The 12,119-nt window shown below is 47.2% G+C and overlaps 1 protein-coding gene across 9 annotated transcripts in view; it reads right to left on the minus strand.

Moving 5' to 3' along the window:
- Positions 1-1,286: 1,286 nt before the first annotated feature.
- Positions 1,287-12,119, minus strand: part of LOC108407231 (gasdermin-C-like) — a 72,924-nt gene continuing 62,091 nt past the window's right edge. For 4 of the 9 annotated variants that reach the window (XR_012128538.1, XR_012128536.1, XR_012128529.1 and 1 more), the window contains 3 exons: positions 11,038-11,131; positions 9,772-9,885; positions 6,588-6,941 (listed from right to left, as the gene is read on the minus strand). The gene's annotated coding sequence lies outside the window, so the exon portion shown is untranslated. Of the gene's footprint in view, positions 2,559-3,531; positions 6,550-6,587; positions 6,942-8,323; positions 8,405-8,545; positions 8,658-9,771; positions 9,886-11,037; positions 11,132-12,119 lie in introns of those variants that run through there. The other 5 variants (XR_012128532.1, XR_012128530.1, XR_012128534.1 and 2 more) reach the window with 5 other exon arrangements.

Genomic DNA, 12,119 nt, shown 5'->3' on the forward strand with positions numbered 1-12,119 from the left:
AATGTACATTTGTGTATGAAATAACATTATTTCATTTTCTGATTTTGGAGCCATTGCTTACTGAGAACAAAGAAAGGTGCCGCTCTCTGCTTCTGACAGAGAGAAATGTGGCAAAAATCTACCTTTGAGCCACGAATACACATGTTCCATGGGTACCTCTACGTGTGCTCACCATTTTCTCTCCCTGGCGTGCGCTCTCTCTCTAGGCCCGTGACTGAGTACGGGGAAAAACTCCCTTCAGGATCCTCGGTGTTGTAAGTCCTGAGCCCAGGGACTGTGGGTTCTCTGGCAAATTGCAACAGCATCCTGCCCAGGGTCTTATCCAACAGCTGGGGCACCCTCACTCATTGTTAAGAGCAACAGACATTCTTCTTCATTGCTCTTCAGCCCTTTCTCGATTGGCTGGCCCACCTGCTGGAGTGGAACCGTCAGCTCTTTGTCCCCCAGCCTGCACACCAACTCCACGACGCACATTTCCTGCAGGTGAGTGTCCTTATGCCACTTGCTCAGAACACAGCTGTTTGGCAAAGGCCAGCAGCAGACGTGGAACCTGGGCCCCAACTGCACTTAGCGACAATATCCTCAATCCCACTGACCCACAGGCAGCTGAGAGCGGCTGTCTTCGCTGAACAAAAGAGAGTGAATTAGCAATTGCTGGGGATGACACAATCTGTGTCTGTTTTGAAAATTTGGGGGAATTAGTCTTATTCAACAGCCTCCTGGAAATAAACAGGTTATCCAACTTTTTCCCAATCAAAGAGAATCATCCCCTTATGTCTTTAAAAGAAGAAACTTTTCGAAATGAATGGCCACTTTAACATATGGTCAATTTATATATTTAGAGAAAAGAAGAAAAGCAAAACGAAGTGAAAAGCACTCATAGACCCACTGCCTGTAGAAAAGCCATCGTTAACCCACATGATGGCCTTTGCTCTTGACTGTACATCTTGTTTCTCATTTCATACAAAAATGAGTTCACACAAAACATGCTACTTAGTATCATTTGTTTCCCGCAGCAATATATTATGATCATCTTTCTATCCTTCAGCGTTCCTGTACAACATCATTTGTAATGAACACCGAATATTCCCTTTACAAATGATTAAGATAAAGAGAGCAAGAGAACTATTGTACTGACTATCCTCAGCAGTAGATATTATATCACCCATTTTTAAAGATGTAAAGACAAAACTAATGAGTGTTACGGTATACAGGTAATGGTGGAACATAGATGCTTACCCGCTCTCTTCCAACCTAAACTCCTCTACCATACCTTTGGACATCTGTGTTTTTAACATGTGGCACATTTTATTGAAAACAATTCCAAATGAGAATTTAAGTACAGCCACCAAGGGTGGCAGATGACCATTATTCAGAAGAATGAATTGAGTGGGATTTTGACTCTGATGGAGACGGCCGTGCATGGATATTGTTTCTTGCTCTGTCAATAATCTTATATGTCAAGCTTGGAAAGAACTCTGGACTAGATATCAGGGGATCTGGGTTTTAGTCTTACCTTCTCTGTTGCCAAAAAGTAGTCAAAAAGTCATGGCCGTATCACTCAGTGTATCTGAGCCTCAGTTTCCTAATGTATATGCTGGGGAAACAAGTTCAGAGGGTTCTAAGCCACAAATGAAGCCATGAAGCACTATATCAGTGTAAGAACCCTTATGAATTATTCTACGGATCCATCAACAGTAATTTATCTAACACTCAAAAATACAGCACACTTTTAAACAGGGAAGGAGACTCCGAAGCCAACTAATTTTAAGAATAGGGAAACTGACTTCCTGAGAAGTTAGATTTGCTCAAAATTTCCCAGTGACTTGCGAACAGAGCTAATGCTCAAAGCCAGTGTTGGGATTCCCAGGGAATATTCCCTTTATGAGGCCACCTTTAGAGTGATGCATGTCCTAAATGTGCTCATAAAACTGTGGTAAGACGATTCAGTTCATTTCCAGGTGTTTCAGTTCAAGAAAAATGAACATTTGCCAGTAGTAGTGACTTCCTGAGTCATGGAGTCCCAGCTCTGATTTTTTCTTTTTCTTTTTTTTTTTTAACCAAATGTAAGGTCTTTCTGCTTTGAGGGCTGCATATTCCTTACCTAAAGAGAGCTTCCTGGAAAGAGTGGGGAAAACAAATTTGGGGCTTGAGTGTTTCACTGCCGGGAGCACCCACACCGGATTCTAGATACAGGGTTCTCCTTACTCTGACCTGAAGTTGTTTGGTGGACTGATCACAGCCCAGGAATTTGGAGAGCTGCCAGGCTGGGGGAATTAGTTACAGAGTCGTAGAGTGGCGTGGCCTCATCACATGAAAGTCACTTCCAGCTTGGAACGGATTGCAAATTCCTGCCTTCTGAGTGGTGTTTCGGATGACTGGGAGCTGGCCTGTCTGTGGGCTGTCCCTGAAACAGCAGAAGGAGGTCACGGGGAGCAGGGGAGTTCCAGCACCCCGCAAAGGCCCACAGCCAAGAAACAAGGACTTTCTGGTGCTCCGAGCCTTGCCATGACTTAAGGTGTTTGATCAAAAACATCACGTTTCAATTTGCCTTCATTCTGAAACACAGAAAGCATTCACATTTGTCATTTAACAGCCCAGGGACGCTCCTGCCCCAACCTGGAGCTTTTCCAAATTGTCCACGTTGCATAAACAAGGACAACAGGTTTCAGGTAATATGTCAGAAGCTTTAAATGCTTGCTGTGGGCCAAGCACTGTGCTAAGTGTTTTACATGCCTTGACTCATCCAGTCCTGACACTCAACCTTGGGTGGGATATACTAGTGTCACTGTTACAGCCAAGGAACCTGGGACAGTCAAGTGACTTGTACGAGGCTGACAGTGGGTAAATGACAATGGAGGAACTTAACTTGGGACTGACACCAAAGCCCAGGCTCTCAACAAGTGAGATAACATGAGGCCTCCCATGCCTTTCCCAGGCCAGAAAAGACCTCTAAATCAACAGATGAGCATTAAGGATGTAGCCTCTGTTTTGTTGATTCTGAGACTATCTCACATCCCCAAGTCTCCCATTGCAAGGGTTTATAGCCTTAACTTTTGGAAAGTTTTCCTGAGGTCAAAGTGTTTCATCACCCTTAATTCCTGCCTTCTGCACCCCCAGCCTCCCAGCTCCCAAACGCTCCTCTGAGAAGTTGGTCTCAGGCCCCATTCCCATGAAATAGATCCCCTGACATCACAAAGGGATTTTTGTTTAACTTCCATCCTCCTAATCAAAGTTTAAGCAGAGTGTTTCTTGCTCAAATCTAAGTAAAAGAGCATGATTGTCCTCTATTCCACGTTATCCTCACAGTTACAATATGTGCTTACATCTGGTGGTGTAAAACATGATTACGTTTTTTCCTAAAACCCTGGGGCTGGAAAGAGCTTGGAAATTTTATCTTTCACTTCCTCCTGCCTTCAGACAGGATCCTTCTACATCAGCAACATGCAGAAGGACCTTGTAAGAGCTATAAGAACAGTGCATATTATTACCCCACCTGACAGACTTGGGAAGCAAGGCAGAGCCCCTGACCTGAGGTCCCACAAGTAGAAAGTGGCTGAGTTAGGAGCAGGGGCACTCAGAGGAAGCTCTGCTCCCACACAGCCTTTTCCATGGCACCTGTGCCCTGTCACTAACTATGCACTGTAGACACTACCAAGGTTCATGGCCATATAAGCACAGCATCTTCTTAGGGGCATTCAACTTCATTTGTCCAACATTCTCTGCGCTGTGCTAGGGATATAAAAGCAGACACATCAATTCACACATACCCTCCCTCCTGCCCCACACCCACCCCAGAAGCTCAGACCAAGGCCTCAGAATCAATAACCACTTCAAAAACAGACTGGCGTTTAGTGCCCTCTGTGGGCAAAGCAGAGCTTTGCAATTAAGTTGGATTTCGGGGAACTCTCCTACATTACCTGGTCTGTTCAGTGACATTAGCACACAGAGCCTAAACCAGCCTAGCAATGCCACCCACCAGCTCAGTGGCCATAGGCAAATTGCCCGCATGAACTGAACCCTGGACACCTCATATCTACAGCAGGGTTAATAATACCTTGTAGTGTGTGGTGGTCCCCAAAAGGTATGTCCACATCCTAAACTCCAGAATTTATCAATGTGACCTTATTTGAAAAAGGAATTTTTGCAGACGTAACTAAACTAAGGCTCTTGGGATGACCCTGGATTATCCAGGAGGGCGCTCAGTCCAGTAACAGAGTCTTCATAAGAGATACCAGGAAGAAATTCAGGGAAAAGAGGAGAACTCTGTGTGAAGACAAAGGCAGATTCTGGAGTTATACAGCCACAAGCCAAAGAATGCCTGGAGCCAAGTGAAACCAGGAGACCGAATGGGTTCTTCTGCAGAGGCTGCAGAGAGAGGGTGGGCCTGCTGACACCTTAATTTCGGATTCTCGCCTCCAGAACTGCGAGAGACTAAATTTATGGGGTTTTGTAAAGCCACTAAATGTGTGGTAGTTTGTTAAAGCAGCCCTAGGAAACTAATACACGCCGATTTCACAAGCTGTGAAGTATGGAACCTACCCTAGAGAAAGGACTTCATAATGTTCCTGGCAAAATTCTTGCCCTACATGTGCTCAAAGTCAGTCCAATCCCCTCTCATTCTGCCCTTTCCTCCTGGAGACCACTTATCCAACCGAAGACCCAGAATAACTGTTTTAATGTTTTGATTTCGAGTTATTTGTTGGGGAGTGTACATTTACTGATTTCCTGTGGACATTATTCCAATTAATAGCCCCCAATTTTTATTCAAATGGATCTCAAGGACCCAAAGAACGTATTTCGAAAGCACTTCACATATGATCCTGATACAAAAACATAGCTGATTTATTCAACCAGTTTGCTGACCAGCATCCTTTCTGAGGGGTTTGTGATTGGGTGGCAATGGGTAAATATTTTGACCCTCACCCCTGTGCACATGAGCACAGCTCTTCCATCTCCTTTGAAAGGGGGGAATCACTGGAGCAGCCAGGGAGACCTAGAACAGACAGCTGAAAGTACCTAGTCCAGGGGGTTCATATTGCAATGGGGAAGCCAGGTTTGCATGGAGGTGCCCTGGAGAATTGTGCTGTAGCAGGGAATGACAAGAAAGTAGTCCAGCCTCCTTCACACAGAGCTGCTCTTTTTATGTTTTATAAACTTGGAATATGCATATAATTCCTTTTTGGAAAAAAATTTCAAGCATCTGGTCTTTCTAAAAAAACAAATGTTTAAAATAAAAGACATGTTCATGTTCTAGGCAGGAAGCTGAGGTCCAAAGAGTTTGAGTGACATGTCCAGGATCACTCAATGAGGGACCAAGAGCCAAGACCAGAATCCAGGGCTCTGCACTGCACCCATGGCCCGCCTGCTCTGGCAACTAGAGGCGCAGCCACCCAGCCCACCGAGGAGGCCTCAGAGCAGTCCAGAGCTCCTCCCCAGGTGCGAGAGCCCCAGCCCCTCCCTGGAGATCCGAGCCAGTGGTGGGAGAGGCTGTCTCCGGAAACTTGCCCATAGGGTGGGCTTGGTCCTCACCTTCGCCCAGGCAGCCCAGTCTGTGGGCCATCGCTGCTGGAGGTCACACCTTGCTGTGAGTCCTCCTCTCCCCTGTACCTTCCCCCTCCTGAGAGCTGACTCCCAGGCCTTATCTCAGGTGAGGGGACATCCAGGCCACAGGAGCACTTAAAGGTTTCTTGGAACCCAGTTGCCAGGCAAGTGCTTTCCCAGAGAAGAAAGTGTGAAGGACAAGGCAGCCAGCAATCACCCAGCTGGTTCTGAGAATGAGCCCTTATCTGCTCTGGCCCAGCTCTGGACCCGGCCTCACAACTGGTCAACGGGGCAGCCAGGAAAAGTCCCAAGCTGTGGAGGGACAGTCTACCACACAAAGGGAAAGATGCAAAAAAATAAACACTAATGACAAAACTGTAGCCTCAAAGCGCCCGGCGGCACACAGCCAGCGCACCGCTGCAGAAAGACGAGGCAGTGGTGGAAAGCGTAGGCCCTGCACGAGGCTTCTGGCATGCAGGGATTTCCCCAGAAACTGTGGTCACCCTAGAAATGTTGTGCAGGGTCTTCCCTCAGTGTCCACTGCCCTGAGGAGGAGACTAGCCCATTGGAAAAACTGAGAGCAATAGGATTCCAATAATAGTGCCAAGCAGGAGAAGAGGGTGACACAGAGTACTGTGTGGTCCATGAATGACCAGATAAATGGTAGAATCAATAATTTCCAGAAGGCTTCAGAGGGCAAGTTCAGGCAGGAAGACTTGGTTTAATAGGATCTATCGTTTATTTGGTACCTGCTACCTGCCAGCGGTTGAGGATTTCACTTTCAGCAGCACCACGAAGTCTGTAAACATCTCCCCCTCCCAAGGGGGAAGCTGAAATCCAGAAGCCTGAGTGACCCACAGTGACTGGGTGGTGGAACCAGAGAGGGACTTGAGGGGGTGTCCAAGCCCTGGCCATTTCCTGACTTTCCTCAGCCCTGGATGGCCACGAGGATTTGGACATACACAAGGGGGAGCAGGGGTCATTCCAGGCAAGTGAAAGAAACATCTGAAATCAGAGGCAGGAAAATTAAAAATACACTCAAATCCGTTAAGTGGGTTTACTTAGGTTGGAGGCTTCCAGAATGGGTCATAGCAGCTGAGTGCTCACTATGCTGGGTGAAGTTCTAAGAACGTTACACGTACCATTTCATTTAATCCTCGCAATAGCCCTGTAAGGTGTGGCGTATAATCATTCCAATGCGCAGATGAGAATACAGAGGTTAAGTGACTTGCCCAATATCACACAGTCAGCAAGCAGCAGCGGATCTGAACACAGCCCGGATGGAAAGTCCATGCTCTTCATCAGCACATCAAATTTGAGCTTGCTGTGGACAAGCGGATGACGGTGGATTCAAGGTGGCCGCTGCCTCGAATGGCCGGCGCTGCTGCTTGATCGTTCTGCAGAAAAATAAAATGAAATTATAATGAAATGATTGTATAAAAACAAAACACAGTGAGAGCAGGGAAGATCTGCCCAAGAAAACACCAGACAGGAAAGGGTGGCAGCCTCCTTGCCCTTCCAGTCCTATGCCTCCTTCATGCCCATTGCAGTCGTGTGAGCAAAGAGGAAAGACCCTTTCGGCTGCCGGCAGGAGGATGGACGTGAGGGGGAAAGAGAGCCAACTGGATGCCTGGGCCAGAAGCAGAGCAGAGGCGACCCAGGCCTGGAGTGAGTGGGAGGCTGCCCAAGGCTGGAAGAGCAGAGGCGGAAGTGAGAACAGTGGAGAGGAAAGAATGGGATGGATTTGATGATTTGCAAAAACAGGTGTGGATGTGGCTGAGTTTAACCCACAGTGGACCCATTTTCTGACCCACAGAACAGGCTAACAGGCCCTCGTAGCAACGAGAAGTGAGGTCTGAAGTTGTCTTGGCCCCAGAAAGTCAAGGGCAGTCTACCACTGTGTTTACACCTCTAGGAAAGGATGTGCTGTGCAGGAGAAGGTCGGTCCAGCCTAGGAGCCTCCAGACCCCCAGGGAGAGGCCCAGGAAGGTTGCCATGGCATCTGTGAGGGGCATTTCCTAATACAAGGGATTTCATATATTTTACTTTTCTTGTTTCCATCCATTCCACCCAAAAATAAATAAATAAATCAGAGCTATGGAGTGTGGGGCAAAGAAAGGGCATTTGTCTAGTCCATTCTTTTCCAGGTAGTGCCCCTGGAGCCCCCCACAGCTGTTCCAGCAATCCTCACTCTCCATGACATGGCTTTTTACTCCCCCGACATCTCAGATGAGGAGTTGAGCTCCGCTGTGATTAAATAACTTCTCGTGGTCACACACTAGTTGGGAAGAGGCTCCCGCCAGCACTCCACCCTTTCCTTCTCCCAGGATGGGAAGGCAGGTCTGCACAGTGACCCCCACAGGTGAGGAGATCAGGGCCCTGAAATCCATGCAGGGAAACAGCAGAACAAGGCTAAAATCCCAGGCTCACACGCTCTAGTTCAGTGTTAGCTGTGCCTTTCATCATTTTATTTGTGTACACTTGACTTTCTCCCTCAATAGATGGCAAATTCCTTGAGAGAAAGGGTATACCCTTCCATCCTGACATCCCCACAGTGCCCCATGCCAACGATGGCCCTTGAAGACACGAAGCGTGTATCATTGATGTGTTGGATGCACTGACTGTTCTAACTCATCTCTTTGGTGCCAACATTTCACTTCTCCGATCCATCCTTCATGCTGCCTCTAGAGGGAGAGCGCTAAAGGCCCATGGAGCCTTCTGCATCCTCCCCCTGTTGATCCCCCTCTAGGCCTCTGAGGCCACGCTTCCTGGCCATCACCTCTGTTCTGCCCTCCTGGCGTCTGCTCTGCTCCGTCACGCTATCCATTCTTTGAGGAACTCTCGTGGCCATCTTTGTATTCTTCATTAATGTGGATGAGCAAACACATAAAAAAATGCAAGAACGGATGGATGGATTAGTCAAAGAATAAATAAATGTATAGAGTGATGAGAGTAAGGACGGACTAAGTTATCAGACTCCAAATTCTACACAGAACTTTACCTCTGAGCAGCAGTGTGATCCAGGAAAAGTCACATCTCCTCTCTTGGCCTCTTTTTCCTTGTGTTAAAGGGTTTTAAAAGACTAGAAATGCTGCAACCCCCATTCTCCAATTCTGTGAATGAAAATTTCACTCTTGTACAAACTCATTAACGGATGTTTTACACCTCCACCCTTGAAAACAGCAATTCTCCCCACCCAAGGTCTTATCTGAAGCCACCCTTCTCTGCCTCATCCCCACCAGGAGCCGTTGCTATCTGCAGGGACCTCCCCAGGCTGTTTGAGAACAAAAGCACATGTCTTATCTGGTGGCTCTCCTGCACCATCCTGCCCCTGGAAAACGTGCATGGATTTGCAGAATACATGGCCTCTGATAGTCTTCCCATCCCAGGAATGGCTAGAAAGGCAGCCTCGGCTTTCTTAGAAACATTGTGCAATTTCATGCCACTATCAGGGCTGACATGAAGGCACCTCCTAGCCCTGGACCCTTTAGCTAAGTTCAACTTCAGGTCAAGCCAGGGGCCCCCAGCAGCTCAGGGGCACAGGATCCACAAGGAAGAAATTCCAGGATGTTGCCAGAAGCTAACAACAGTTCCCAGCTGGTCCCAGCCGCCTTCTGCCATTGAAGTAGTTTGGAGTGGGGGTCTTCACACAGATGCAGCAGAAGGAAGGGTCAAATGAGCGGCTGCACCCCTGAGCCAGGGTGGAGGGCAGACCATGGAGAACAGAAGTCTCTTTGTTATAGGGAGCTCCTGCACATGGCCCCCAGACCCTTGGCAGAGAGACCTCCTTCTCCCTGGACCCCTGGGGGACCTTGGCTCTGGGGTGGGGGGGCCTGGACCCCTGGGGAATTGGTTGGATTGATGCACTATGCTTGTGTAATGACTTGAAAACCTCTGCTTCTAGCTTGCCCATGGCCAGGAGCCTTCCTCTGCGATTCCTGTTGGAGTACATGCTGTGAGACTCTTAATAAAAAGTAGTTCCTGAACTGCTCTCCCTTGAATGGAATCAAAACTACACCTACCCTAGAATGGATTTTACTTGGAATGCCTCCCCGCCCCCCATCCTCTCTCTTGGTCTGGCCAGCTCCTACTCATCCTCCAGGTCTCATCTGTGATGACATGTCCCACCTCAGAGATGCCTTCCTTGCCCACCCTCCACAAACCAACTCCCTCCCCCCAACACATTCATCCATTTTTCCTGTTTCTTTTTTTCCTTCTGGGACTCACCTTGTACTTGTGCATGTATGTGTCCTTGTAATAATTATGTCCCTCTGTCCTAGAACTTCAATCTCATGATGGCTGAGGCTGTGTTGGTTTTTTTCATCATTGTCTGCCCATCACCTGGCATACAGTAAGTGATTAACAAATAATTGTTGAAAAAATGAATAGAATCATGAATGAATGTATTGCTAAATATAGAAGAGTATTATCGTAGAAACCCTAAAAGAGGAGACTTTATACTAATTGAGACCTATGAGCCCTTAACACATGGTATCTTAACTATTTCTTTATTTTTATGTTAAAAAAAAATATATGGAGATAAAGAATGGAGTAGTCAGTTCTTTGCCCTCTAGGAGTTCACGGGCTCCTGGGAAAGCAGACATGTAATTCACAAATCACTGATACTGCATTCTCATTTAATCCTGGTGTGTGGAGTAAACATTATGATCCACATTTGACCAAGAAGGGCTGAGGCTCAGTAACTTAAGTTCTTTGCTCAAACCACAGAGTCAGATTCCATATCTCCTGAATCCTGACAAAGGTTTTTCTCCTCCCTGTCCTCCTGCCCCTCTCGATTAGGGCTGGTTTTCTAACATGCCATTCGCCAGGAGTGACTCCAGCAGGACCGGGAGGTGGTCTTGCTTCTGGACCCTGTTCCCCTGCTCTCTACCCAAGCCGGGCATCAGAGCACTCTGAGAAGGAAGCGTGGCACCACTCTTGCCCCTGAGCTGGCTTCCCCATCTTTCCTGATGGAAGGAATTTTGCAGGATTTGTGCTGAAGAGGCTTCCTTGGAATGCCAGCAGCCATGGAGGATGTACACCACTAGCAGATGGCAGCCAGGTCTAATGCGCATGGTTATGCCGGCACCCCAAAGGAAGATGCGCTCTAACTTAGACTCCGCTGCCTCCAATGCCGAGTCGGTGAGCAGAGCACCCCTGGAGCCAAGTCTCTGCACCGGAAAGCCACCAGGTTTTGCACTCACAGAAAACTGGCTCTCCCACCAACCATGTTATTCTGGGCAAGTTACTCAAATCCTTTGAACATCACCTTCTTAACCTGAAAAATGGATTCTTAGGATCGTTGCAAAGACAAAATGAGATAAATCATACAACATCTTTGGCATGTAAGAAGTGTTTGAGCTATGATACCTCTTAACCACCATGCGCTCTGGTTTATAAACCTCTGTTTGCATCCCGTTTCCTATTCCAGGCCTCATTGGTTTATCTCATTTTGTTATTTTCTGGCTGTATCAAGGTCCTTTAGATTCTAACCTTCTCTTCTGAAGAGTGACTCCCACCTCCAGTGGTCAGCATGCAGGAGAACCCAAAAGAAACAGCAATTCAACTTCCTGAGGGTCAAGAACAGCTGCAGAGAGGAGACAATTTTGAACAAATTATTGACAACTGAGTGGAAGGTCACCAGGTGGATGTGCTGGCGCCCTCAGAGCATAGCTGGCTTGGAGCATCACATTGGTGCAATGGAGCTGAGGGTAGGAGCCATGCAGGAAAGCAGAGGAAGAGGAGACTGACCAAGTTTCATGGGGCCATTGTGAAAGCTCTGGACATTACCCAGAGGCCTTTGAATGCCATGGATCATATCTGTGTCTTTGATGCAGCCCATGCTGGTGACGGAATGGATGGACAGTAAAGAAGAGAAACTAAGAATCAAGAGACCAGTTAGGTTTTCAAGGTGAACAAGGTGAGACATGAAAAGGGCCCAGGTTAGGGCAAAAGACAGTGAGATGGAGATAAGGGAATGGATCAAGGGACATGCCTAAAACGTATCACACAGGGGTTGCCCATTGATTTATGTGGGATACAGTAGGAAAAGAGCATAAAAAAGCCTCTGAGATTAATGGCTTGGAAGGTCAGGTCTCCACTGTCACCATTAGCAGAAATTTGGGATGCAAGACAGACACACCCATAGCAGGAAGGGAAAATGAGTTCAGTTTGTCACATGAAGTGTTGGAGTGACCTATGGGACATCCAGGTGATATCCAAAAGGTATGTGATCAGATAGATCTGGAGTGGAATGGGGACATCTGGACTGGAAGTGTACTTTGGGGCCATTTGGTATGAAGATGATTAACAGGATCTATGGGAACAGATGAGATCACTTGGAATCTCAAAAAATAACAGGAAAGAGAGAATTCTAGATAGAATCCCTCTTAAAAACAAAGAAAACTGAAACACCATGCATCTCAAGGCATTTAGAGAAGGAGAGGCCAGCTAAGAGGAGCAGAAAGGGATCAGAACAAAGGTCTGACTAGGAAAGGCCTAGAGGGTCTGGTAAGGGGTGCAAGGCGAGAGAATACAACCATACAATGGTTACGCAAATCTCTACATATGCTAAA

This window comes from Manis javanica, chromosome 2 (genome assembly GCF_040802235.1).
Source record: "Manis javanica isolate MJ-LG chromosome 2, MJ_LKY, whole genome shotgun sequence".
Taxonomy (NCBI): Eukaryota; Metazoa; Chordata; class Mammalia; order Pholidota; family Manidae; genus Manis; species Manis javanica.